A 26,785-nucleotide genomic window follows, 5' to 3' on the forward strand; every position below is an offset into this window, starting at 1 on the left:
GGGCATGAGGAGCTTGAGAAGCATGGGGAACATAGATAAGAGTAGAAAGAAGCCGGAGCAGGCAGTGAGGCAGGCACTACGAATCACGGCAAGCAGTAACCCGATGCGTGACGCGATGGCCTTGCTTGCTTATATAAATGAGAGCAACGTCGTCGTCAGACATACTGTAGCTAGAGGCCTAGAGCCCCTGCTTAATTATTACTATTAGCTCTAGCTATACCCTGCTTAATTATTACTATTAGCTCTAATTGTGGTATCCTTTCGTCGAGTGTGCTACGCATAGCGATCCTATCGATCCGACACGTACCGCTGATAGATGGATCCGGGCATCTTGCTGCTCGTTCCGTCGTAGTAGTAGTAGTAACTTGATGCAGCAGACATATGAACGGATGCATTGTAGAGGAGTCTGGCCGTCTGGGTCTGCAAACCAACTTTTATTAAAATAAAACAGTACTGTACTAATCTAAAAATTAAATCATGCACTAGGTCACCAAGAAAAAAAGTTTTTTTTTCACCATACTACCCCATGCATGTTTGGATATGGGATCGACAGCCGAAACAGATTAAAAAAACTTGACAAAAACATAAAAAAAATGTATCAAAGCCAGGTTTCGATCCTGGGACCTGTGGGTTATGGGCCCACCACGCTTCCGCTGCGCCACTTTGATTTTTGCGTCTATTTTAACTAGTCCATTTGATATAACCATTAACAAAAGATAAAACCGCGGATCAATAGATTAGAACAAGCATGAGAGCGCAAGAAATTAATACTCAGGTGGTTCAGTATACATAATGTTCAAACCAAATTTCCATGCCCAAGTTTTTTTTTATGGTAGTCTGCTGGCAGAATAGCATCATTATGCTCCAGTTTAATTACCATGCATCCTGGAAAATAAACTAATCTCCTTGAACCGACCAGAAGCCAATAATCAAAAGTAGAGATATATCCTCATACTATTGTTACTACTTCTCTTTGGTGATTTGACCAAACGCACGGCGTAACTCCTCTAACAATGGGCTGTTCCCTGAAAGTAGCAGTAACACCTCCTCTAATATTTGGCTATTCTCTGAGAGTAGCAGAACTGTACAGATTATTTAACTTGATGCAGAGATATTAAAGACTCCTCTAGTACTGCTGCATCATAGGAGTTTCTGTTTGCAAACCATTTTTAAAAATAAAACAGTAGTAATCTAGGAATAATTCATGATGCACTAGGTCACCAGCAAAAAGAAAGAAAAAAAAGGATTCTTCACTCTACCCATGTTTGGATCTTGAATCGAGAGTCAAGACACATACAACAAAACTTGAAAAAAAAATAACACAGAACACACACATATCAAAGCCAAGTTTCGATCCTGGGACGCTTCCGCTGCGCCACTTTGATGTTTATTTTTACTAAGATTAGCAAGTGTTATATAACTAAACTGACAAGATAAAACCTCAGCTAGATTACCTCCACTTCGGAAGCAACGATTCTGTTTGTTCGCTTTCACTGCTCAGACCGTGAAGTTGCCAAGCCCAAGTTTAGTTTCTGATGGTAGCCTGCTGGCAGAGTATCATCATTACTACCATGCACCCTGAAATAGTGAGAAGTAAACTAATTAATGAGTCCTTGGACCGAGAAGCCAATCAGAAAACTATATATTGCGCCATAATGATAGACTATATCCTCAGATTACTGTTATAAGTATTGCTGTTTGGTGATTTGACCAAACACATGACGTAACTCCTCTGATAGTTGGCTGTTCTCTCAAACTCAAAGTAGCACACAACTGTAGACATGAACACCTCCTCTAATACTGCATTATAGGATCAGAGTTTGTGTTCCCTAGATAGGTAGATAGATAGATAGACAGATAGATGTGTAAATAAATCACGTGTGGGACTGAATTCAGAGCTAGCACGTTTTGCTTCATGCATTTGTGAATCAATATGTGTAATCATGATGAATTGAACAGCTAGCTAGTTCTTGCAAACAGGTGGCAGTGGGTCAGTTTTTTCTCGCCCAGCAGAAGAAGAAAATAATGCAAAAAAAAATTTAAAAACAGAAATAATTGTCTGAGCCCAGGTTCGAACTGGGGACCTTTAGTGTGTGAGACTAACGTGATAACCAACTACACCACCCAGACATTTTGTTTACTTAGTATTTTCAGATTTAACTGAACACTGTTGTTTCACAACAATATCAATCTATGTATGGTTTATGTCATTTTGTAAAAAAATTAAAATGAAAACTTCATGCATGCGTGGTTGAACCCTTGTAAGGCTGTAACCCCACGAGACTGAATCAGAATACTGACCATTGGGATATTGGTAGAGTAGATCCGAGGTGAGTGCAAACATTGGCTTGTTGGCTCATGCATTCGTATCGACTAGTATAGTGAAGAACGCCAAAGACGAAACAGCATAAAGGTCGTCAATTAACACTAGCAGAGACATTGATTCAAAGAGCCATACTAATTCAGAGAGAACTTCCTGTCTCACCCAATAAGCTTCTTTTGCCCATTTCACTCTACTTCCCCAATTGACTAGGCAGTGACCACCATTTCTCTTTTCTTTTCTTTTCTTTTTCCTTTCCACAGGCTAAGGGCCGGATTGGTTTCTTTAGTCGCTTGGACTTTTGTACTTGGGCTTCATGAAACAGGCAGCCAATGTAATGCAATGGAGTCACCAAATACGAGAACAATCTGCCTAATAATATCCTACAGGTCGAGATAAAACCGTAGGTTCGAAATCCATTAAAACCGGAGTTAAAATAAATTAGTTATGGAATTACTAAGTTTTTGGAATTGTTTTTTATACTAGGAATCAATTTCTATCATTTAATTTATAAATTTCTAGGGTTTCATTGCACTGCGTCCACTATTTCCAAAAAGGTCAGGGTGGAAATCGTAAAGTTCAGAACTTATACGCGATGTTCTTTGAATTGGGTTGACTGTGGGTAATTTTATATGTAAATAAATACTTAGGGGGGTTCTTTTAGAATCTGGCCTCGGCTACATGACACAGGCTCATCCAGAGCCAACGGATCTCTGATCTACGGTCTCGATTAGATTATGAAAGGGTACGCTGCCTTGGCCGCCGGATCTAAAATCAAGCGCCCGGATCTCTAGCCGAACCGGTATCGGCTAGACCTAATCGAGGGCGTTGGTGAATGGATCAACGACCACGGGCCTTTCTCCTATCTCTCGTAGCCGACAGCGGCGCCGCCGCCGCTCGCAACCGCGGTGGAGGGATCACCGGAAAAGTGCAACCCGGCCCTTCCGTGCCTAATACCTAACACGTGATGATGCGCAGGCTAGAGCAAAGCATCTGGGGGTGTACTTAATCCAGTCCGGTGGTGCTGGTGTTGCCGCCCACGCGTGGTGCGATTCCGCAGTGGAATTCAACGCCGGCGAGCAATTCTGAGGTCTACGGTGGCTGTTTCTGTTTACCAAGCGTAAAAGAGAAAATAGCAGCTAGCTTCTTTAATGTTACTGATGCAGATATACACTGGGGCCGTCCGTGAATACTAGCTAGCTATTACTTGAATACAAACGGTCAAGGATAGGTGTGGATCGGAGCAGATAATGTATACATGTAAATCCCAAAATTAAAAGAGATAAACATACATAAATCAATATACATGGTCAAGGATAATGTCTGTTAGTGTTACGGACATACGCCATCCCGCGCGCCCAACTAATTAACCAACGGCTCCATATATAGATCCCAACGCCGTCCTCTGACGTCATGGTCGTAGATCCATCCTCACCTGTCCTAAGCCATGCAGTGCAGTGCTAATAAATACTTCGTGCGCCGCTTCTTGAGAAGCAACCAGCCACGCCATGACCATGACCATGAGCAAGCAACAACCGGATGTCCTCGGCGACGTCCAGGACTACGATTCCATGCTGCAGGACATCCCGGACTGCGACGGGACGGGCGCCAGGCTGTGCTGCCCCGACGACCCGATCGAGCACGTGTTCTCGGCGTCGTCGCTGCCGCCTCGTCGGGAGCAGGAGCCGCCGCAGCCGCTGCCCGAGAGCACGCATGGCGTCGGGCCGGACTCCACATCCGTTCTTGAGGGACGACCTCGGCGGATTTGATGAGGACATGTTCTTTGCAGACGGCGCGCTGGATGGCAGAGGCGAGACGACCGAAGGCGACTTGCCGGCTGTCGCCCCTCCTCGGGCCAATCCTGGGGTGAGAACTGTTGGATCTTTTATGGGCTTGACCCATTTATTGAATAAACTATATGGTGTGTAATGGTGGAGAATACAAATATTATCATATTGGAAGTTCAATGGTCTTTTGGTTTGACTTATATGGTGGAAATTATTCCACCTAACTTGAGAAGTCAAGAAACGGACAAGGGCGTGCCGCACGCGCGCGCCGCTGCCGCCACCGGCCGAGCCGGGCGTGGCGTGGCGTGGCAGGCGAAGGCGAGCGGGTGTGGTTGTGTTGCCTTTCTCTTCGTCAGCTGCATGCGAGACTCTTGTCCTTCTGCTGCTGCCCGTCCCTTGACGTGCAACATGCGACCCTTCAGTATTCCCATCTCTTTTTGGAGAGCGTCTACGCGACTGCCCAAAACATCTTCTTCCTGACGACATGACAAGGGAAGCTGGACAAGGATCTGGATCATCAGAGCGCATGAGAGGGTATGATCAGTTTATTTCCTTACTGTTTTACGTTCTGTAGATTATATATGTTTCATACATTCATCTGTGCTGTTTTATATGTAGCAATGATTTTGTCTCATCTGTTCTGACATATTATAATATGTTATATCTGTCTGTTTTAATTTTACAGTCATGCTGTTTATGTTGCTATCTGTTTATTTTCAATTGTTCAGTCAGTTTATATGTTTATCGTATTTATATGATTTATATGATTCATATGCTTTGTGTTCTCATGATCCATATTGTTATGGATATATTTGAGATCACGATTTTTATGGTTAATTATATTTTATATGTCATCATAATAATGTTAATTTATGGAATTAAAATGATTTGGAAAATGCCTATAATTCTAACAATCCAAAAACCTAATGTTAGGCATTTTTCTGTTAGAGGTTTTGCTGCTGTGCTAAAGCCTGATCCTTTTGATGGTAAAAACTTCTTGATATGAAAAGCTAAGATGGAATTGTGGCTTACTGCAATGTTTTGTTTTCATGCCGCTGAGGGTAAGCCTGTCAACTTACCTCCTGAGGATGAGGCTAAGTTTAAGGCTGAAGACAACCTCTTTCGAGGAGCAGTAATTAACGCACTGGATACAAAATTTCAGAAAAGCTATATCATCCTTCCTACAGGGAAAGAGCTGTGGGATGCACTTGTTAGAAAGTTTGGAGTAACTGACGCTGGTACCGAGCTGTATCTCATGGAGCAGCTGTATGACTACAAGATGGTAGAGAACCGATCTGTAGTGGAACATGCTCATGAGTTTCAGGCACTAGTTAAGGACCTCGAACTTTTTCCTTGTCCTTTGCCTGACAAGTTTATGGCTGGCGGTATAATCGCCAAGTTGCCACCTTCTTGGAAGGACTTTGCTACCTCTCTCAAACATAAGAGACAAGAGTTCAATGTGGAGGAGCTCATTGGTACTCTTGATGTTGAGGAAAGGGCTAGAACAAAGGACAGTGGAAAAGGTGTTGAGACCTCTACTGCTAATGTGGTGCAGAAGAGAAACTTCCGCAAGTTCAACAAGAAGAAAAACCAGAACAAACAAGAGAACGCAAATAAATCTGTTCAAATAGCACAGTTTAAAAAGAAGAACAACAACAACAAGGAAAAGGGAGGATGCTTTGTCTGTGGCAGTGATCAACATTGGGCTAGAGAGTGCCCTGATCGCAAGTTCACACAGGACAAGAAATCAGCTAATGTTGTAACCACTGAAACTGAAGATGGAACATCTGGGTATGGTAATTCTTTACCATTTGTTCTTTCAGTTTGTAATTCACCTGAGTGGTGGATGGATAGTGGTGCAAACATTCATGTGTGCGCTGATGCCTCTATGTTCTCCTCCTATCAGGTCGGGAGGTCTGGCGCCTTGTTAATGGAAAATGGGTCGCATGCTCATGTTCTTGGTGTTGGTACGATCATTCTGAAGTTTACTTCGGGAAAGACGGTGCCATTGAAGAGCGTGCAGCATGTGCTCTCTATCAAGAAGAATCTCGTTAGTGCTTCGATGCTATGTCGAGATGGATACAAAGTTGTTCTTGAGTCTAATAAATGTGTTGTGTCGAAACATGGCACTTTTGTTGGTAAAGGATATGACTGCGGAGGCTTGTTCCGCTTATCACTGCATGATGTGTGTAATAAAATGGTGAATTCTGTTAATTTTTCTGATGAGTCAGATTTATGGCATTCGCGTTTTTGTCATGCAAGCTTTGGCTGTCTTATGCGGTTAGCAAATCTAAATCTAATTCCTAAATTTAACTTGGTCAAAAAGTCTAAGTCCCATGTGTGTGTTGAATCAAAACAACCCCGCAAGCCTCATAAGGCTGCTGAGGCGAGGAGTTTGGCACCTCTAGAACTTGTTCATTCTGATCTGTGCGAGATGAATGGAATTTTGACCAAATGTGGTAAAAGATACTTTCTCACTTTTATAGATGACTCTACTAGATTTTGCTATATGTATCTTTTAAAAACAAAAGATGAAGCGTTCAATTATTTTAAGACCTATAAAGCTGAAGTTGAGAACCAACTTGAGAGAAAAATAAAACGTTTAAGGTCCGATCGAAGTGGAGAATATTTCTCTAATGTGTTTGATGAGTTCTGTGTGGAACATAGTTGTCGGCGTTTCGAGACCGGGGGGTCCCTAAGCCGACGTGTGAAATGTCGCCGCGTGCCCCAGCCCAGATGGGTCGGCGCAAGGCCGAGCGCGAAGGGGGGAAGTGAGGTGGCCGGAGATGGGCGAGAGAGAGGTAGAAATCCCGCGGCCTTCGTGTTCGTCTCGCGCCCAGGTCGGGTGCGCTTGCAGTAGGGGGTTACAAGCGTCCACACGGGAGAGGGAGCGAGCGGCCTTGCGCGAGCGCCTGTCTCGTCCTCGTCCCCGTGCGCCCAACCCTCTCTAAGAGGGCCCTGGTCCTTCCTTTTATAGGCGTAAGGAGAGGTTCCAGGTGTACAATGGGGATCATACAAGGTTGCAAGAAAGGGAAGACAGTAGCAAGTCAAGGAGAACGAGAAGCTACAGGGCGAATCCGTAATGGGCCGCCGTGTTCCCAAGCCCAACACTCGTTACCCATGGGACATATGGTCCATGTAAGCCCGTGTAAGTGGGATATTAACTCTGGTGCTGTCCAGGAGAGAAAATAAGGAAAAAGACACAAGTATTCCTCCTATCTTCTTCCTCCTCTCCTTACCTCCTTCTCCGTAGCGTAGTAGCAGTAGTGGTATCTAACAATTGGTATCGGCTAGGGTTCCTTCTGAAGGTTTGCGTCCTACGCGTGTCGCGCACAGATGGCTGGCAACTCCGATTCCACCGTGGCCGCGGCGTTGGAGGCACAGTCCAAATCCATGGTGACTCAGTCCAGGCTGCTCCAGCAAATCTCTGAGCGCCTGGACGCCCAGGACCGTCACTGGGCGACCCTGGAGCGCCGGATCTCCACCAACTCTCACGCGATCGGTGTCCTGGAGGCCAGGGTGGGGGATACTGATCTGCCACGGATCAGGTCGGATCTCGCCCAATCGCTGTTGGCGCAGATCGATTCGCACGTGGCGGAGTTCGAAGCGTCGGCCTGGGCGCGCATCGACGCTGTCGATGGTGCGCTCTCTACAAGGGTGGCGACGTTGGAACAGTCCTCCGCCGCCTGTGAAGCATGGCGTCCCTACGTCAAACATTCGGTGGGCATCGTTCATGCGAGCACGGAGGCGCTGCGTGCCGATGTGTCGCGCATCTCTGCCCGCCTCGAGGAGCACAGCAGACCGTGTCCTCCTCGCGACGGCGTCCTGGGCACGTACGAGTCGATAGTGGGCCGCCTGCCTCCTTCCACGGCGCACGTCGACGGCCCTTGGGGGCACCGCTCTCCAACTTACTATCGGGAGGGAGGCCAAGGGTTTCCATACACCCACGGCCTGCCCCCGACCAATGGTATGCTACCTGCTCCTGAGTTTGCTACAGTTTTCCAGCAGCCTATGTATCCTGATGCCTTTGGTGGATCCATGAACCATCCCACACCCAGTTCACTCGGCCAGCTGCCCAAAGTGCCCTTCCTTGTTTTTGATGGTGATAATCCCAAACTGTGGCAAACCAGATGCGAAAATTACTTTGCAATGTACTCAGTTGATCCGCGTGTCTGGATCTGTGTTTCCACAATGCACTTCACTGGCCCAGCTGCACGTTGGTTGCAGTCTGTGGAACCCCAATTACCCAACATCACTTGGCCGGAGTTTGGTTGCATGATTAAGGACCGTTTCGGTCGTGATCAGCACGAACTCCTTATTCGACAGCTTTTCACATTAAGCAAACCACAACTGTCGCCACATATGTAGAACAGTTTTCTCAGCTGGTCGATCAACTCAAGGCATATAGCACCATTTCAGACCCCCTTTACTATACTATGAGATTTATAGATGGCCTACGTGATGAGATTAAATCAGTTGTTTTAGTTCAAAGACCTCAAAATTTGGATACTGCCTTTGTTCTGGCACAATTGTAGGAAGAGGTGGGCACGACACGGAAGGATGCTAAGAAGTACGATGCTTCTTTCACCCCTCGAGCATTTTCTCGAAATGCTCTGCCACTGCCTCCACCTCCTCGTCAAGCTGGCACTTCTAAGTTGGATTCGGACCAGTCGGCCAGCACTGCAAAGTTTCAATCCACTGACGACAAGCTTTACTCATTATATGCCTACCGCAAAGCAAAGGGCCTCTGCTACAAGTGTGGGCTTCAGTATACTCGTGGTCATCGCTGTGCAGACACAGTTTCTCTCCATATGGTAGAAGAGCTTTGGCAACTGCTGGCACCACCAGACCTAGAAGTTGACTGTCAGTCTGAACCAGAGGGGGAAATTCATTCTATGTTATTGTCCAAGGCTACAATTCAGGATGATTCCTCGTCCCGCACTATGAAGTTTATGGGCACTATTCAGGGCATGGAACTGCTGATCTTGTTGGACTCAGGAAGTTCACATTCATTTCTTAGTGCTCAGGTGGCCCAACATATTCAAGGGGTATCTTCCTTGCCACAGATGATGTCCGTTCAGGTGGCCAATGGAGATCGTATTCAGTGTATGCAGCACATACCCCAAGCTGTTTGGTCATTAGGAGCGTGTGAGTTCCAGTCCAACTTACGTATTTTGCCTCTCCAAACTTATGACTTAATAGTTGGCATGGATTGGTTGGAACTTTACAGTCCTATGATGGTTCACTGGGCAGAAAAGTGGCTGGTCGTCCCATACCAAGGATCTACAGTCAAATTGTTTGGCCTGCAGACAGCAACAAACCACTGTTCAGTCATAGAGTTTTGCCAATTGACTGATTTATCAGAAAAAGAGCAAGGAATATTGTCCACTCTACCAGAGGAGCTTCAGTCTTTGCTCAACAAGTTACAGTCGGTCTTCACAGTACCTCAGGGCTTACCTCCCGAGAGAGATCATGATCATCAGATTCCTTTAATACCAGGAGGCCAACCCTTTCGTATGCGCCCTTATCGCTATGCTCCCGCCTTGAAGTCAGAGATTGAGCGACAAGTTCGGGACATGCTGCAGTCGGGTATCATACAACATAGTCGGAGTGATTTCTCATCATCAGTTATATTGGTGAAAAAGAAGGACGACAGCTACCGTTTTTGTGTTGATTACCGTCATTTAAATGCTCTCACTGTCAAGACTCGTTTTCCTGTTCCGGTTATTGATGAGTTTTTAGACGAGTTGCATGGGGCTGCATGGTTTTCTACACTGGACTTGCGCGCTGGTTTTCATCAAATTCGAATGGCGCCCCAGGATCAACACAAGACAGCATTCTCTACCCACCATGGTCAGTTTGAGTTCCGGGTCATGTCCTTTGGATTAACCGGAGCACCGGCTACATTTCAGAGTGCTATGAACCGTACATTGTCCTCCTTGCTCCGTAAGTGTGCTTTAGTATTCTTCGATGATATCCTGGTTTATAGTCCGACTTGGGAGGCACATTTGGCACACTTGGAGTTGGTGTTGCAGCTGCTTGCGCGCGACAATTGGCAGGTCAGATTGTCTAAATGCACTTTTGCCCGCGAGCAGATCGCTTATCTGGGACATGTAATCAGCAGTGCTGGCGTGGCCATAGACCCAGCCAAGGTGGCTGCTATTTCTTCATGGCTTGTGCCGTCCTCATGCAAGGAATTGCGAGGGTTTCTCGGTCTCGTGGGTTATTATCGCAAGTTTGTGCGCAATTTTGGCCTTTTGGCCAAGCCTCTTACTTCCCTCCTCAAGAAGCATTCAGTTTTTGTCTGGACATCTGTGCAGGAATCAGCATTTGTGGCCCTTAAACAAGCACTAACTTCAGCACCGGTACTGGCGTTACCAGATTTTTCTCGTCCTTTCACAATTGAGAGGGACGCCTCGGGTTCAGGCATTGGAGCAGTGTTGCAGCAAGACAGACATCCTCTAGCGTTTGTTAGCAAGGCTTTGGGACCTGGAAACTTGGGACTGTCCACATATGAAAAAGAGTATCTCGCAATCTTGTTGGCCGTGGATCAGTGGCGACCATACTTGCAACACACTGAATTTGTCATTTATACTGATCAACGTAGTCTTTCCCACCTTACAGAGCAGCGACTCCACACCCCATGGCAACACAAGGTGTTCACCAAGTTGCTCGGATTACACTATCGAATTCAATACAAGAAGGGCACTGATAATACAGCTGCTGATGCCCTTTCGCGTCGTCCACATCCTACTGGTGACCTCTATTCCTTGTCGGTGGCTTCTCCCGCTTTGTTCCAGGAGGTAATTGATGGCTACAGCTCTGACCCTCATGCGATGAAGTTGTTGTCTGCTCTGGCGATGTCTGATCTGTTGCACTACACCCTCAAAGATGGAGTCATTCGGTACAAGAAGCGTATTTGGCTCGGTAACAATTCTCAATTGAAAACCAAGGTCATCATGGCACTTCATGCCAGTGCTCTAGGAGGCCACTCCGGTTTCCCAGTCACATACGCCCGGATCAAACAGCTGTTCTATTGGCCTCACATGAAACAAATCATTAAGGACTATGTGGCTGCGTGTACTGTATGTCATCAGGCCAAACCAGACCGGACTCGCTACCCGGGATTGTTGCAACCTCTGCCCGTTCCTACCCAGGCGTGGCAGGCGATCTCCATGGATTTCGTCGAAGGACTGCCTTCCTCTGGCCAATACAACACCATTCTAGTGGTGGTCAACCGTCTCACTAAATATGGTCATTTTGTGCCGTTGCGCCATCCTTTTACTGCTCTTACAGTGGCCCAAGCTTTCATGTCTAATGTCTACCGACTTCATGGTATGCCGGAGTCTATCGTCTCTGACCGGGATCGCATTTTCACCAGCAACATTTGGCGTGAATTGTTTCGTTTGTCAGGCACACAGTTACAGATGAGTTCATCCTACCACCCACAGACCGACGGTCAGACGGAGCGGGTAAACCAATGCTTGGAAACATTTCTGCGCAGCTTTGTGCAATCCTGCCCGTCTAAGTGGTCTGCATGGTTGTCAGTGGCGGAGTTTTGGTATAACACTTGCCCACACTCTTCTTTGGGACGATCTCCATTTGAAGTTCTATATGGCCGCACTCCACGTCATTTTGGTCTGTCTGCAGATGATTCAGTGTCACATGCTGATCTCAGTGCTTGGCTCTCCCAGCGAGAACTCATGCTTCGCTGCATCAAACATAATCTGCTCCGCGCCCAGCAGCGTATGCAGCATCAGGCCAACAAACAGAGGTCAGAACGTGTGTTTGCAGTGGGAGACCAAGTTTATTTGAAGCTGCAACCTTACATACAGTCCTCAGTGTCTACTCGAGCTAATCACAAGCTATCCTATAAGTTTTTTGGTCCATATGAGATACTCCAGAAGGTGGGTTCGGTGGCTTACAAGCTCAGGTTGCCAACGTCCTCTGCTGTTCACCCTGTGTTTCACGTTTCGCAACTGAAAAAGTTTGTCAAGCCTGCATGTCCGGTGAGTGCTACATTACCTATAGCCTCTCCTATGTTGTCTTACCCGATGCAGGTCGTAAAGCGTCGTTCGGTCTCCCGGGGGGGGCCGCCAGGTGGACTAGGTTCTAGTTCGCTGGTCTGGCTGTGATAATACATTGGACACCTGGGAAGATGAGCTATCGCTGCGGCAACAATTTCCTTCTGCAGCTGCTTGGGGGCAAGCAGCTCCCCAAGGAGGGGGGAATGTCAGCAGCAGAAGATCATACAAGGTTGCAAGAAAGGGAAGACAGCAGCAAGTCAAGGAGAACGAGAAGCTACAGGGCGAATCCGTAATGGGCCGCCGTGTTCCCAAGCCCAACACTCGTTACCCATCGGACATATGGTCCATGTAAGCCCGTGTAAGTGGGATATTAACTCTGGTGCTGTCCAGGAGAGAAAATAAGGAAAAAGACACAAGTATTCCTCCTATCTTCTTCCTCCTCTCGTTACCTCCTTCTCCGTAGCGTAGTAGCAGTAGTGGTATCTAACACAGGTGTACAATGGGGGTGTAGCAGAGTGCTACGTGTCTAGCGGGGGAGAGCTAGCGCCCTAAGTACACGCCATCGTGGCAGCCGGAGAGATTTTGGCGCCTGGTTTGTGTGATGTCGTGGCCGTCGGAGGAGCGCTGGAGCCTGGCGGAGGGACAGCTGTCGGGGCTGTCGAGTCCTTGCTGACGTCCTCTTGCTTCCGTAAGGGGGCCGAGAGCCGCCATCGTCAGGGAGCATGCGGGGCGCCATCATTGCCCATCTGGCGGAGCGAGCCAGATGGGACGCCGGTCTTGTTCCCCGTAGCCTGAGTCAGCTTGGAGTAGGGTAATGATGGCGCCTCCCGTTGACGTGGCCGACCCGCGCCCTAGGTTGGGCGATGCGAAGGCTCCTCCGAGGTCGAGGCCGAGTCCGTCTTCCGTGGCCGAGGTCGAGTCCGAGCCCCTGGGTCGGGCGAGGCGGAGGCCGTTGGCTGAGGCCAGGGCGGAGTTCGAGTCCTAGGGTCGGGCGAAGCGGAGTTCGTCGTCTTCTGGGGCTGAGCCCAAGTCCGAGCCCTGGGTCGGGCGGAGCGGAATTCGTCGTCTTCTGGGGCTGAGCCCAAGTCCGAGCCCTAGGTCGGGCGGAACGGAGTTCGCCGTCTTCCGGGGCTTAGCCCGAGTCCGAGCCCTGGGTCGGGCGGAGCGGAGTTCGCCGTCTTCCGAGGCCTAGCCCGAGTCCGAGCCCTGGGTCGGGCGGAGCGGAGTTCGCCGTCTTCCGGGGCCTAGCCCGACTCCGAGCCCTGGGTCGGGCGAAGCGGAGTTCGCCGTCTTCCGGGGCCTAGCCCGAGTCTGAGCCCTGGGTCGGGCGGAGCGGAGTTCGCCGTCTTCCGGGGCCTAGCTCGAGTCCGAGCCCTGGGTCGGGCGGAGCGGAGTTCGCCGTCTTCCGGGGCCTAGCCCGAGTCCGAGCCCTGGGTCAGGTGAAGCGGAGCTTCCTATGGTGCCTGCGGTCGGGCCTGACTACCTGTCAGCCTCACTCTGTCAAGTGGCACCGCAGTCGGAGCGGCGCAGGCGGCGCTGTCTTTCTATCAGACCGATTAGTGGAGCTGCGAAGTGACGGCGGTCACTTCGACTCTGTCGGCTGAGGGGAGCTCGTCAGGATAAAGGTGTCAGGCCACCTTTGCATTAAATGCTCCTGCGATTTGGTCGGTCGGTGCGGCGATTTGGTCAGGGTTGCTTCTTGGCGAAGACAGGGCCTCGGGCGAGCCGGAAATATGTTCGCCGCTGGAGGGGGGCCTCGGGCGAGGCAGAGATCCTCCGGGGTCGGCTGTCCTTGTCCGAGGCTAGGCTCGGGCGAGGCGTGATCGAGTCCCTCGAATGGACTGATCCCTGACTTAATCGCACCCATCAGGCCTTTGCAGCTTTATGCTGATGGGGGTTACCAGCTGAGAATTAGGAGCCTTGAGGGTACCCCTAATTATGGTCCCCGACAGTAGCCCCCGGGCCTCGAAGGGAGTGTTAGCACTCGCTTGGAGGCTTTCATCGCACTTTTTTGCAAGGGGACCAGCCTTTCTCGGTTGCGTTTTGTTCTGGTGGGTGCGCGCGAGCGCACCCGCCGGGTGTACCCCCGAGGCCTCGGAGGAGTGGTTTGACTCCTCCGAGGTCTTAATGCCTCGCACAATGCTTCAGCTGGTCTGGTCGTTCCCTCATGCGAGCTGGCCGTAGCCCGGGCGTACGGTCGGGTCTCAAGTTCCCGGGCTGGTATGTTGACGCTGTCAACGGTTTGGCCGGAGCCGGGTTTGCGAAAGCAGCCCCCGAGCCTCTGCACAGGGCGAGAGGGCGATCAGGGACAGACTCGACTTTTTTACATACGCCCCTGCGTCACCTTTCCACAAGGAGGAGGGGGGAGAGCGCCATGTTGCCCCCGGTGGGCGCCGAACATGGTGTCTCCGGTGAGCTGCAGGCGGGTGATCCGAGCGGACGTCCGTGCCCCATTCGTTAGGGGTCGGCTAGGGGCCCAGAGGCGCGCCCAAAAGTACATGCGGGTGATCTGCCGGACCCGGTCCCCTGGCGACGGGGTCCGAGGGCTCGATGCCTCCCTCTGATGGGATTCCGTTACAAGATCGTTCCCGCTGGTCTCGGAAATGTCCTAGGGTACCTCGGGAGCGCAGCCCGAGCCTTGGTTATGTATCGAACGTACCCATGGTCATCCCTCGCTCTGTGTCTGAGGCGGCTGTGAACCCTTCGGGGGCCAGCCTTCGAACCCCTGATCAGTAGTGGGCGCGGAGCCCGAGTAGCCTGAGGCGGCCGTTGAACCCTTCTGAGGGGCCGGCCTTCAAACCTCTGACCAGTAGTGGGTGTGTGAGCCCACATTCTCTGAGGCGGTTGTTGAACCCTTCCGAGGGGCCAACCTTCGAACCTCTGATCAGTAGGGAGGCTCGGAGCCTGGTTCCTTCACGGGGAAGGATCCTTTTCGGGGTATCCCCCTTTCCCGGTCCCTGTTGCAAGAGAGAGAAAGAGGAAAAAAGGAAAAGGATACGAAATCGAACGACGCGGCGTACCTTTTTTTGACGCGGTCATTACAGCGAAGGCGAAGCGTCGCTCGCTTCTCCTGCCAGAGGCGCCGCCTGTCCCGCCGCGGAGTTAATGCGACGGGGCGAGTGGTTCGCGGGGCGGCCGTTGCGCGTGCGCGAGCCGTTCGAGGAACGGTTGTTTCGCTTCGTGTTTTTGAATCCCGCGGCCGGTCCGGGCGGAACGTTGAACCGGTCTCGCCTTGGCCTTTATATACTCGGGGGAGGGTCTGGCGATGGTTCTTTGCTTCGCTTCCTACCTCCCTCTTAGGTTTTTGCAACCCGAGAGACTTAGCCAGAGAAAAGGAAACTGCCCACCCTGTCCTTTGCGCCGCCATCCCTTCTGCTCGGTGATGGCCGACCGGGTGACCATCATCTCGCCGCGCGAGCCATTGCCTTTCTCCACAGTGACGGCGGGTGATCTGGAGGATCTTGTTGCTGAGGGTTTACTTCGCCCTCTCTCTGATGAGAGGCGGCCGGAATGGATTCCCCCCGTGAGCGGAGCCGCTCCGTCCCCACCGCCGGGGTACATCGTGAGCTTCGTCTCCTTCCACGAGCGGGGATTTGGTGTGCCGGCGAGCCGCTTTATGCGGGCGATCCTGCACCACTACGGGGTGGAGTTGCACAACCTCAGCCCCAACTCCATCTCGCAGGCCGCCATCTTCGTAGCGGTGTGCGAGGGGTACTTGGGGATCGCCCCCCACTGGGACTTGTGGACTCATCTCTTTTTCGCGGAGCTTTTCGCTTCGCCGACGGGGGAGAGAAAGGTCCGCGCGGTAGTGCGGGCCGGCGGCTGCATCCTTCAGCTGAGGCAGTCGCGGGCGTCGCTATATATTCCTGCCATCCTTGCGTCCTCGAATAAAGGGTGGCAGCGCCGGTGGTTCTACCTCCGGAATGACGGCGAGTTGCTCCCGCCGTTTTCCCAGCGAGTAGTCACCGTCGCCGCCGATGCTTGGCGCCACGGGACCCCGCACGAAAGACAGAAAAACCTCGAACCCCTTCTCAAGGCTTTGGAGGCGTTGCGGAAAGGGGGACTCACCGCCGCGGGAGTGATTGCCGCCATCCACCGTCGGAGGGTGCTTCCCTTGGCGGAGCGACGGTTGCCGCTCTGGGAGATGACACCGGAGGCTGACTTGGAGGGCTCGCGGATGTCCTCGGATCCTCTTCCCTTCGATGTTCTCCACGGGCGGGTGGCCGTCGCGTTGGGGAAACCGGACCCCAGCGCCTTCTCCCAGCCTTTGATGCGCCCTGACCAAGGGTGCGTGACTCTGGTGAGTGTCCGCTCCTTCCTCCCTCTTGCATCGGGTTGCCCCTGGTTCTTACGGTCGGGATTTCCATCCGTCTTCAGGAGGTGGGGTGGCACAAGCCTTCCCTGCCACGGGTCCCGCAGGATGCGGTGGACCGAGCAGCGCGGCGGGCTGCCGCGGAGGAGAAGAAGAAAAAGAAGGACGCGGAGAAGACCCGGGCCCGCGAGCGGATGCGGGCTCGGGACGCCTTGGAAAAGCTCCGTCGTCGGCAGGAGAGGGAGGGGCTCCCGAGGGAGCCGTCGCCGGAAACGCCTGATGACGACGACGATGATGAAGATGATGACGAGGAAGACGACATGGTTGCCCGCCTCGGCTTCAGCCCTGGCTTGAGGTTAGGCCAGGAGCCGTCAAGCCAGCCCCCGAGTGGGCTGATGCTGTCAGTCCCCGGAGTCGGGACGCCGAGGTCCCGGCCCGAAGAGCGGGGGCAGACCGAGAGGGTACCTGACCCCTCGGCTGGGGGAGTTGAGGCGACCCCGGGGAGCCAGGCCGAGGCGTCTGTTCCCCGAGAGCCGTCGCCCACGCCGGCAGCATAGGAGAGCGACCCTCAGGTCGCCGTGGCGCTACCTAGGCAGTCCGCCTCCCGGGCGTCCAAAGCGCCCAAAGCAAGGGTGGTGCCGAAGCTGCCGGCGAAGCGGACCTCGGCGGCGGCTTCGGGGGTCGAGATCCGAGAGACCTCCCCTCAGGCACAGTTGATCATGGCCCGGAGCGGGTAAGTATCTTGGAACGTCTTCGTCCTGGCTTTTCATTCGTATGTCCCGACCGTGATTTTTCTTTCCTCCTCAGCAAGCGAAGCCATGGCCTGACCGATCTGGCTCCCCGAAAGGCCCTTAAGACGGCGTCGGCTTCCGCAGCCGGCGCCACTCCGGGCCTTGCCGTTCAGCTGACCTTCTCGCAAGGCGCTCCACAGCAGGGGGCTCAGGAGGCACCAGTCGCCATGGAGCGAGTTCCCGAGGCCGGCTCTTCTGCCGAGGCGGCCATCATGCTAGGGGAGGCGGCTGACGCGGACGTGGCCCCGACCCCACCGGACGTGCCGGCGGTGCTGGCACCTGTTGCTACTGAAGCCGCTGCCGTCCCAGTCGGGGAGCGACCTGTCGCTACCGACGCTGAGACGGCCGAGGCGCCGGCGCTTGGTGCCCCGGAGGAGGATGGCGTGGAGACGCGATCCGTCCCGCCGAGCGGCAGCCTTGTCGCTGTGCGGCGGAGCTCCGAGGGTCGGCGTCAGTTGCTCCGGTTCCGGACCCATGGGGCCTCGGATCCCTTCTTCGTTCTCGACGATGAGCGGGAGGAGCAGTCCTGGGACGAGCTCCGCGAGTGTGCCGAAGCAACGGTGGGGTCGCTCCGGTCGTCGCTGGAGGTTTTCTGCAGGGACGTCCCCAAAATCCTCCAGGTGACGGTTTCAGGCATACCTTTTCTTTTTTGTGGCCTAGGCGTCTTTCGTGACGCCCCGCTTCCTTTCCTCAGGATCTGACGGATCTGAGCGCCGCCAAGTCATCGTTCATCCGCCACGAGGTCGACGTCTGGGGCTCGCTGTGATCCCTGAGGACCTCGCTCGCCGGGGCTACTGCACGCCCCTCTCAGCAGGGCGCCGAGGCGGCGGACCTTCGGTTGCTCTGCACTGATCTGAGAGCCGAGGCGGCAGCGACACGCGCGGAGGCGGTAGCGGCGCGCGCAGAAGTGCAACGACAGCAGTCGGAGTTCGACCGGATCGTCGATGAGCGGGACCAATCTCGGGGCCAGGCTGCCGAGGCCGAAAGCCGGGCTGGAGCCCTTGCAGCCGACCTAGCCGTAGCCCAGGTCGCAGCCTCGGAGCTGCGTGCCCGAGCCGGTGGTATGCCTTGGCCATTTTCGGTTTTCGTTTCAGCTTGTTTCCTCCGCTTGTGTTTGAGATCTTTCGTTCTGGCTGTTCGCAGAGCTCGAGTCCGCCCTTGATGAGTCCGCCAAGGCGCTTGCCGAGGCGCTTGCCGGGGCGGCCGAGCAGAGGGAGGCCAACCACGCGGCCATGTCCGAGGCCGTCTCGGACTTCTGTCGGGTCCTTGGCTCCGGCGACGTCCCCTCAGGAAGCTCCCCTCAAAGTCGCCTGCAGGCCTTGGGCGATCATGTGCGCGGCAGACTCCGCGAGGCGCTTCACCACGGCGTCAGGCGGGCCTTCGCCGTGCTCGCTTCCCACTACGTCGTGGACCTGGAGCGGGTCAGCGAGGGGTATTGCCTTCCTGACGAAGATGAAGCCGCCCTGGCAGAAGTCCAGAGGCTTGATGCGGCCGCCGCGAGTCCGAGCGCAGTGCTGGCGACCACCTTCGAGGCAGAGATCCTCCCGCCTGCACCGTCGTCCGAAGCCAGGATGGACTTTGCCGAGGGCGGGGTCGAAGCCGAAGGCGCGGCTCCTTCCCGTGGCGACGCCTAACTCTGTCGGAGCAGTTTCTGTAGGATGCACGTGTGTCTTTCTGCGGCCGCTGAGGCCTGAACACTTTATTACCGTTGCATAAAGTCGTGCTCCTTTCCCTTTCATTTTGCGTGTCCGGCCCCGCCTGTCCGTAGCAGGGTGGCTTCCCCAAGTAGGGGTCACTTTTTGTGGCGGGTGACGAGTGAGGTGTCCGTAACCCAAAGGCGTAGGAGTCCCTCGGCTCAGTCGACCTTGCCACTTACATGCACCCGTGTTCGCTCCTTGGGGTCCTGCTTCCGACATAGCCGGGGGAACGCAAAAGCCTTTTCGATTGAAAATTTTGACGCAGAGGGGTTCCCCCCTTTTTAGCCCCCGAGGGAGGGTCGGGCTCTGCCGAGGCAAGGCTGACCCTTCCTTGATGACTAAAACTTGCGTGGGGGCAAGGTAAGCGAACAACTTGAAAGCATCTTAAGGGTAGAGGTGACGTAGCTGTTAGACGTTCGAAGTGTCGGTGCAGACCTCGCCTTGACTGTCGGCCAGTTCGTTTGTTCCGGGCTTCAGAACTTTGGCGATGACAAGCGGCCCTTCCCAGGGGAGCGTGTAGCCCCCGGGTGTCTCCAACAAGGGCTCGGGGTGCGGTGGTGGAGCTCCTTCCCATCCCCCAGCAAGACGAACGACTTGGCGCGCCACGCCAACCGCCAAGCTTTGGCTCGGTCGAGGGGTAGCTCTCCTCGGTGGAGATATTGCAGGTACGGGGTCTGCCAGCTTCGATTAGGCGTGATGTCACACCCGGTTTTAGAAGGCAAACCGAATGCGAACCATGTACGTGCCAGGATCAGAACTCACGTACACAGCGATTACATAAATGAACATCATCACACAATGCTCGAATAATAACATAAAAGAGTACTTATTACATCATAGAGTCATAGACATCCACATAGTCATTGTCTTAACAAGTAAATCAAAGTGCTAAACGAAACGCAGTAACGATAAGGCCTTCACAGGCAGCTGACTGGGGGTTGCCACCAACCCACACCTAGAATTCATCGTAGTCTTGAAACTCCTGGAAGTCTCCTTCCACGGCTTCACCTTCTCCTGAGCAGTGGTTACAGTGCGGGCAACCTGGTGTTTTGTGGTAAAGCAAGGATGAGTACACATCAACGTACTCAGCAAATGTCCCGTTTGGCTGAGGTGGACTAGCTTTATGTGGGGTTAGGCTCAAGCAGTTGCTTTTAGTTGGTCAGGTACTTAGCATTAGTAGAAGCCAGATTTTAGCATTAACCAACCCGTAAACCATTTCCTCATCGAGGAACATCATCATCATAGTCGAACCAAAACCATATCATAACCATTGTATCTCGAACCATCTGTATCTCTAATCAAAGAGGATCCCAAGGCTGCTCTTAACCGTGAGCACGGCTGATATACCAGTTTCACTACCCTCTGCAGAGGTTGCACACTTTACCCATGAGTCATGATTCCCTTTCTACCCGGGGAGAGCTAATCCCCATTGACCACTACCTAGGTGGTCCGGCAGGGCATCACTACGTAGCTTTTACAAAGATTCCCTAGAGATCATAGCTGCCCGTTAGGTTTCTCCAGTTTGATAAACACAGTACCCCTCCCCGCAGGAGAGTGACTAACAAAGAGCAAAACGAAAGAACCTCGGCACTCAGCCTCGGCAGAGCAAGCACTGTGCCTGGACCCCATTGACGGCACGACGGCTAAGCAACTACACCCCTAGTTCATCTAATTAATCAGCTAAGGGCATCCCATTTCACCCTCATGGTTGCACTGTTATCCCGGGTGGTCTCTCAACGAACCAGTCCTTACGGAGAGGTACTCAGGAAACAGCCTGAGCCCCCTAGAGTATCACAAGATCATCAACATCATCAGGATAACAGTATCATAAATAGTCACATCATGTTCATTGATTAGGTTAAGGCAATAGCAGAGTGCTAACCATAACAGCCCATAAGGTCATCAAGGATAAAGTAAAATGTAAAGCTAGTCAATCCTTAGGTTTCAAGTAAGTAGTGCGGGGTAGTAAGTTATAAATGAATAGGACATAATGGGACAGAGGACACTTGCCTTCACCAAACTGCTGATCAGGGACTTCCTCTGCAACTGCCTCGGGAAACACAGACTGCTCGTTGTCTACGCAAAGCAATCATTCACACTATGCACTTGGGAAAATAACAAACAGAAAACAATATACCAAACATATGCAGCAGAGAGGGGTCACAAGTTCATAACAGAAAAGGGATAGGCACTCTAGTGTTCCCTAGGTCTGGGGTAGAGGACTACACAAAGTGATTTACTATCTACTAATCAGATCTAAGTCAGGGGTGGGATTAAATAATTATCTGGTTTAAGTTCCTAAACTTAAGTGTTTAAGTCCATAAACTTAAGTAATCCAACTATTATTAAAGTCTACTCATTCCCAATTATCTTAAATAAGGTTTCAATAGTCTTAATCCTATCCTAGTGATTAGCTATTAATTAATACATGGAAACAGCAGGGAAACATTGCATAAACAGATAGATAATAATATTATGAACATTTTGCAATTTGAAGCACCTAATTTGGAGTTCATATGACAAAGTTATGAATTTTACAAGTTTAGGGGTTAAAATTATACCCTAAGGACTTATTTTGAATTAAATAAAAGGGCCAGGGACTTAACTGCGAGAAACCAGGGACGGCGGGCGCAATTTCCAGAAAACAGGGGTGCTCTTTAAGAACATGCGCGGGCGAAGGGGTATCGGGCGCCTACAGCCGTTGGATCTCAGATCTACGGCCAGGATTAGATCCTGCGGGCGGGCGCGCGGGCGCGCGGCGGCGGGAGCGGCTGACAGGCGGGGCCGGGCGGACAGCGCGGGCGCGGGCGACTGGCAAGCGGGACCGGGCGGGCAGAGCGCGCGGGCGGACTGACGGGCGGGGCCGGGCGGACAGCGCGGGCGCGCGGGCGAGCTGACAAGTGGGGCCTAGCGGGCAGAGAGACGGGGTGAGGGGGCAGTGGGCCTGGGCCGCTGGATCGCTGGCGGACGGCCAGGATTAGGTCCGGGCGAGTTGAATCAGGGCCGCCCGATCTGGGTTGAACGGCGGAGATCGGATGGGCGGCCTGGGTCTTCCCTACGGCTAGCTGGGGCGGCGGCGCTCGTCCCCGCGGCGGAGGGCTTGCCGGAGACGAGGGGCACGGGCGACTGGCGGGGCTCTGGGGCAATCCGAGTGGTCGGGGAGGTCGGGGAGGGCGCGGGGAGTTCTCCGGTAGGGTCTGGGTCGGGGCAGAGGCACCGGAGGGGGGCGATTCACGGCGGGGCGGCTCGGCGGCGGGGCTACTCTACTCCGGCGAGCAATCAAACGCAACAGAGAGCAAAACAAAGGGCGATAGGGGCGGGAGAGGTCCGTTACCTCAAGGCGGGCTCCGGGGACTCCTCGGCGGCGACGGAGACGCGACGGGGACCCGGGTCGACGGTGGCGGCTGCACGGCGGACGACGGGTGAGCGCGGGCAGAGAGAAATAGGGAGGGGGAGAGGGAATTGGGGCGCGTTCCGAGTTGCGGGCGTCGGGGCGGAGCTCACCGGGGCTAAGGGCGCGGCGGAGCTCCAACGGCGACGAAGAACCGAGCTCGGGACGGCGGGGTTATGGCGGCGGTGCTCTGCGTGCGCGCAGCGAGGGGGGGAGAGAGGGTCTACTGGGCGCAAATGGGGGGAGAGGGTGAGGGCGAGTGGGCTCGGGGCACAAGTGGCCGAGGGCGAGGTGGGGCGAGTTCCACGCGCGACGTGGGCGCGGGGGAGGTGGGCGCGAGCAGCTCGGCGGCGGTTACGCGGGGACGACGGGGCTGACAGCCCGGGCCCGCGACGCAGAGAGAGAGAAGAAAGCGGGTGCGGGCGCGAGAGAAGCGGGGCTGACGGGTTGGGCCCACGGGCAGAGAGAGAGCGAGGGAGCGGGCGCGCGCGGGGAAGGCGGGCGCCGACGGGTAGGGCCGGACGAGCAGTGAGAGAGGGAGGCGGGTGCGCGGAAGGCGGGCGCGCCGACAGGCCGGGCCCGCTGCGCAGAGAGAGAAGGGGGGGGGGAGAGGCGCGCGGGGTGGGCCGACTGGGCCGAAAGGCCGAGGAGGGCGGGTAAGTGGGCTGCTTTGCCTTTTCCTTTTATTCTGAATTGTTTTTCCCTTTTCTTTTATTTATTCTATTTGATTCAAATTCAAATGAGCCCCAAATTCAAATTAGACCTTTTGAGAATTATGCACCAAACAAAAGTGAAATCTAGGGTTCAACATGATGCAACAATTCATACTCCACTAGGGTTTAACATAATAAACTATGGTTACAAGTAAAATAAGCACTTAGCTCCTATAGAAATGAGAGAGAAAAGAATTAGGAAGGATGAGAAAAGGAAGTAACACCTGAATTTGTGAATATGAGTAAAGAAATTTTATACCCCCAAATTCAGGGTGTTACAAACCTATCCCCCTTAAAAGAATCTCGCCCCGAGATTCAAGGTTGGTCAGCAAAGAGTTCAGGGTATTTGGCCTTCAGGTCATCTTCTCGTTCCCAGGTTGCTTCTTCCTCAGAGTGGTGACCCCATCTGACTTTGCACATTCTGATGGTATTCCTCCGGGTGACTCTGTCTGCAAACTCCAGAATCTGCGTTGGCTTCTCTATGTATGTCAGATCTTCCTGGACTTCCAAACCTTCCACTGGCAACTGTTCTTCTGGTACTCGCAGACAATTCTTCAATTGTGACACATGGAACACATTGTGCACTGCTGACAAACTCTCTGGTAGGTCGAGCTGGTAGGCCACTTCTCCACGCTTGGCTTGAATCTGATATGGTCCGACGTACCGGGGTGCTAGCTTGCCTTTGACTCCGAACCTTCTGACTCCCCTGATAGGTGACACCTTCAGATAGACGTAGTCTCCCACTTCAAAACTCAGTTCCCTTCTCCTTCTGTCCGCATAGCTTCGCTGCCTTGACTGGGCTGTCTTCAGGTTCTCCCGAACCATTCTGATATTCTCTTCGGCTTCAAGCAAGATGTCGGGGCCAAACACCTGTCTCTCTCCAGGCTGGTCCCAGTGCAGCGGAGTCCTACAACTCCGTCCATAGAGTGCCTGAAACGGTGACATCTTCAAGCTGGCCTGGTAACTATTGTTGTAGGAGAATTCTGCATAAGGTAACCTTTTGTCCCATCCTGACTTGTCTTGCAACGCACAGGCTCTCAACATATCTTCTAGGATCTGGTTAGTTCTTTCAGTCTGACCGTCTGTCTGCGGGTGATAAGCTGAGCTGAAGTTCAAATGGGTGCCCAAAGCTTCTTGTAGCTGCTGCCAAAAATGAGATGTGAACTGCGTTCCTCGATCTGACACTATCTTCTTCGGCACACCATGAAGGCAGACTATCCGTGACATGTATAACTCAGCTAACGTTGCTCCGGTGTATGTTGTCTTCACAGGTATGAAATGGGCCACCTTTGTTAGGCGGTCCACAACCACCCAGATGGAATCATAACCGGCCCGGGTACGAGGTAGGCCAACTATGAAATCCATCCCGATCTCATCCCACTTCCACTGAGGAATCCGCAATGGCTGCAACAATCCGGCAGGCCTCTCATGCTCCGCTTTGGTTCTCTGACAGCTATCACAGATGGCGACATATTCTGCGATCTCCCTTTTCATACCATACCACCAAAACCTCCTTTTTAAGTCCTGGTACATCTTCTCACTCCCTGGGTGTATGGAGTAGGCTGTCTCATGAGCTTCCTTGAGGATCAGTTCCCGAATAGGTTTGAGGTCGGGAACACACAATCGGTCCTTGAACCAGATTACTCCTTCTTCATCCTCTCGAAAGTCTTTGCCTCTTCCTTCTAGGATCAGCTGCCGGATCTTGTTGATGTTTTCATCATCCTTCTGCCCTTCTTTGATCTCCCGCTCTAGGGTGGGCTCTAATTCCACTGTCACTCCTTGCGTACTATTCAGGAAACCGAGGCTCAGTCTGTCAAACTCCTTGGCTAACTCATACGGCATTGGGTGCGAGGCCAACATATTGACTTGACTTTTCCTGCTCAGAGCATCTGCAACAACATTGGCTTTGCCCGGATGGTAATGTATCTCCAACTCATAGTCTTTGATCAATTCCAACCATCTTCGCTGCCTCATGTTTAACTCTGACTGGGTGAATATGTACTTCAGACTCTTATGATCTGTGTAGATGTCGCACTTCTGCCCATACAGGTAATGTCTCCAGGTCTTCAAAGCATGAACCACTGCTGCCAATTCCAGGTCATGTGTGGGGTAATTCTTCTCATGGATCTTCAGCTGTCGAGATGAGTATGCTACAACTCTCCCTTCTTGCATCAGCACACATCCCAATCCGGTGTACGAAGCATCGCAATATACTGAGAATGACTTGTGGACATCAGGCAGGACTAACACAGGAGCTGTAGTCAATCTATTCTTCAGTTCTTCAAATGCTTCCTGACACTTTTGGGTCCACTTAAACTCAACTTTCTTCGCTAGCAACGCTGTCATTGGTCTAGCAATCTTCGAGAAACCTTCAATGAAACGCCTATAATACCCAGCCATTCCAATGAAGCTCTTGATCCCACGAACATCTTTCGGTGCTTTCCAGTTCAGGATATCTGCTACTTTCTTTGGATCCACTGCCAACCCATCTTGGTTTATGATGTGACCCAGAAATAAGACTTCATGAATCCAGAACTCGCACTTGCCCAGCTTGGCATACAACTGATGCTCTCGAAGTCTTTGCAATACCATCTTCAAATGCTCTACATGATCTTCCTCACTTTGAGAGTATATGAGAATGTCATCGATGAACACTACCACAAACTTGTCCAGATAATCCATGAACACACTGTTCATCAGGTACATAAAGAAGGCTGGCGCATTTGTCAAACCAAAGGACATAACTGTGAACTCATATAACCCATACTTGGTGATGAATGCTGTCTTCGGTATATCCGAGGGTCGGATTCTGAGTTGATGATAACCAGATCTCAGATCTATCTTCGAGAATACGCTGGCACCTCTGAGCTGGTCGAACAAATCTTCTATCCTTGGCAGGGGGTACTTGTTCTTGACAGTGACTTCATTCAAGGCTCTGTAGTCTATGCACATCCTTTTGGTACCATCTTTCTTCTCTACAAACAACACTGGAGCGGCCCAAGGCGAGGTGCTTGGCCTGATGTAACCCTTCTCTAACATCTCATCTATCTGCTTCTTGAGTTCCACCAATTCTGGTCCAGACACTCGATAGGCTCTTTTTGAAATGGGGGCGGTACCAGGGATAAGCTCTATGGCAAATTCGACTTTTCTCTCGGGTGGCATGCCCGTTAGCTCCTCGGGAAACACATCCGGAAAGTCCGACACAACCTTGATAGTCTCGAGCGGGTTGGGCTCCTTACTATCAACTGAAATCTGATGACAGACTCCCTCTTCTGACTTAGGCATCCTTAGCTCGGCCACTACCTCCTCTCCTGACGGGGACTTCAATGTTATGGTCCTCTTGTCACAACTAACATTTGCTTCATACTTCATTAACCAGTTCATCCCTAGAATGACATCTATCCCAGGGGTGCCTATTACTATTAAGTCACTGGGGAAACCTATCCCCCTTATTTCCACCATTACGTTTGAACATATTTTATCTGTTTGCACCTTGCCACCAACCGAATTAATCCTCATGGGTGGCATCATTGCCTCTACTGAGATGTTATGCAGTTCTACCCATGTTGCAGTGACAAATGAATGAGTTGCACCAGTATCAAATAGCACTTTTGCGGGATGAGATTCGACTGAGAACATACCTACTGCCACATCTGGTGCATCCTGGATCGCTTCGGCCTCCAAGTGGTTCACCTTTCCACGGTTGTACGCTTGGTTACGATTGCCTGCTGCCGGCTGCAGTACACC

At 52.3% G+C, this 26,785-nt stretch overlaps 2 non-coding genes across 2 annotated transcripts; both read right to left on the reverse strand.

Annotated features, from left to right (window-relative positions):
• Positions 1 to 596: 596 nt before the first annotated feature.
• TRNAM-CAU (transfer RNA methionine (anticodon CAU)) lies at positions 597 to 668 on the reverse strand. Its single transcript has one exon. It is a non-coding gene; the product is annotated as a tRNA-Met (tRNA).
• A 1,388-nt stretch (positions 669 to 2,056) lies between these two features.
• Positions 2,057 to 2,130, reverse strand: TRNAV-CAC (transfer RNA valine (anticodon CAC)). The gene has a single exon. It is a non-coding gene; the product is annotated as a tRNA-Val (tRNA).
• Positions 2,131 to 26,785: the final 24,655 nt, after the last annotated feature.

The sequence above is a fragment of the Zea mays genome, chromosome 4 (assembly GCF_902167145.1).
Source record: "Zea mays cultivar B73 chromosome 4, Zm-B73-REFERENCE-NAM-5.0, whole genome shotgun sequence".
Taxonomy (NCBI): Eukaryota; Viridiplantae; Streptophyta; class Magnoliopsida; order Poales; family Poaceae; genus Zea; species Zea mays.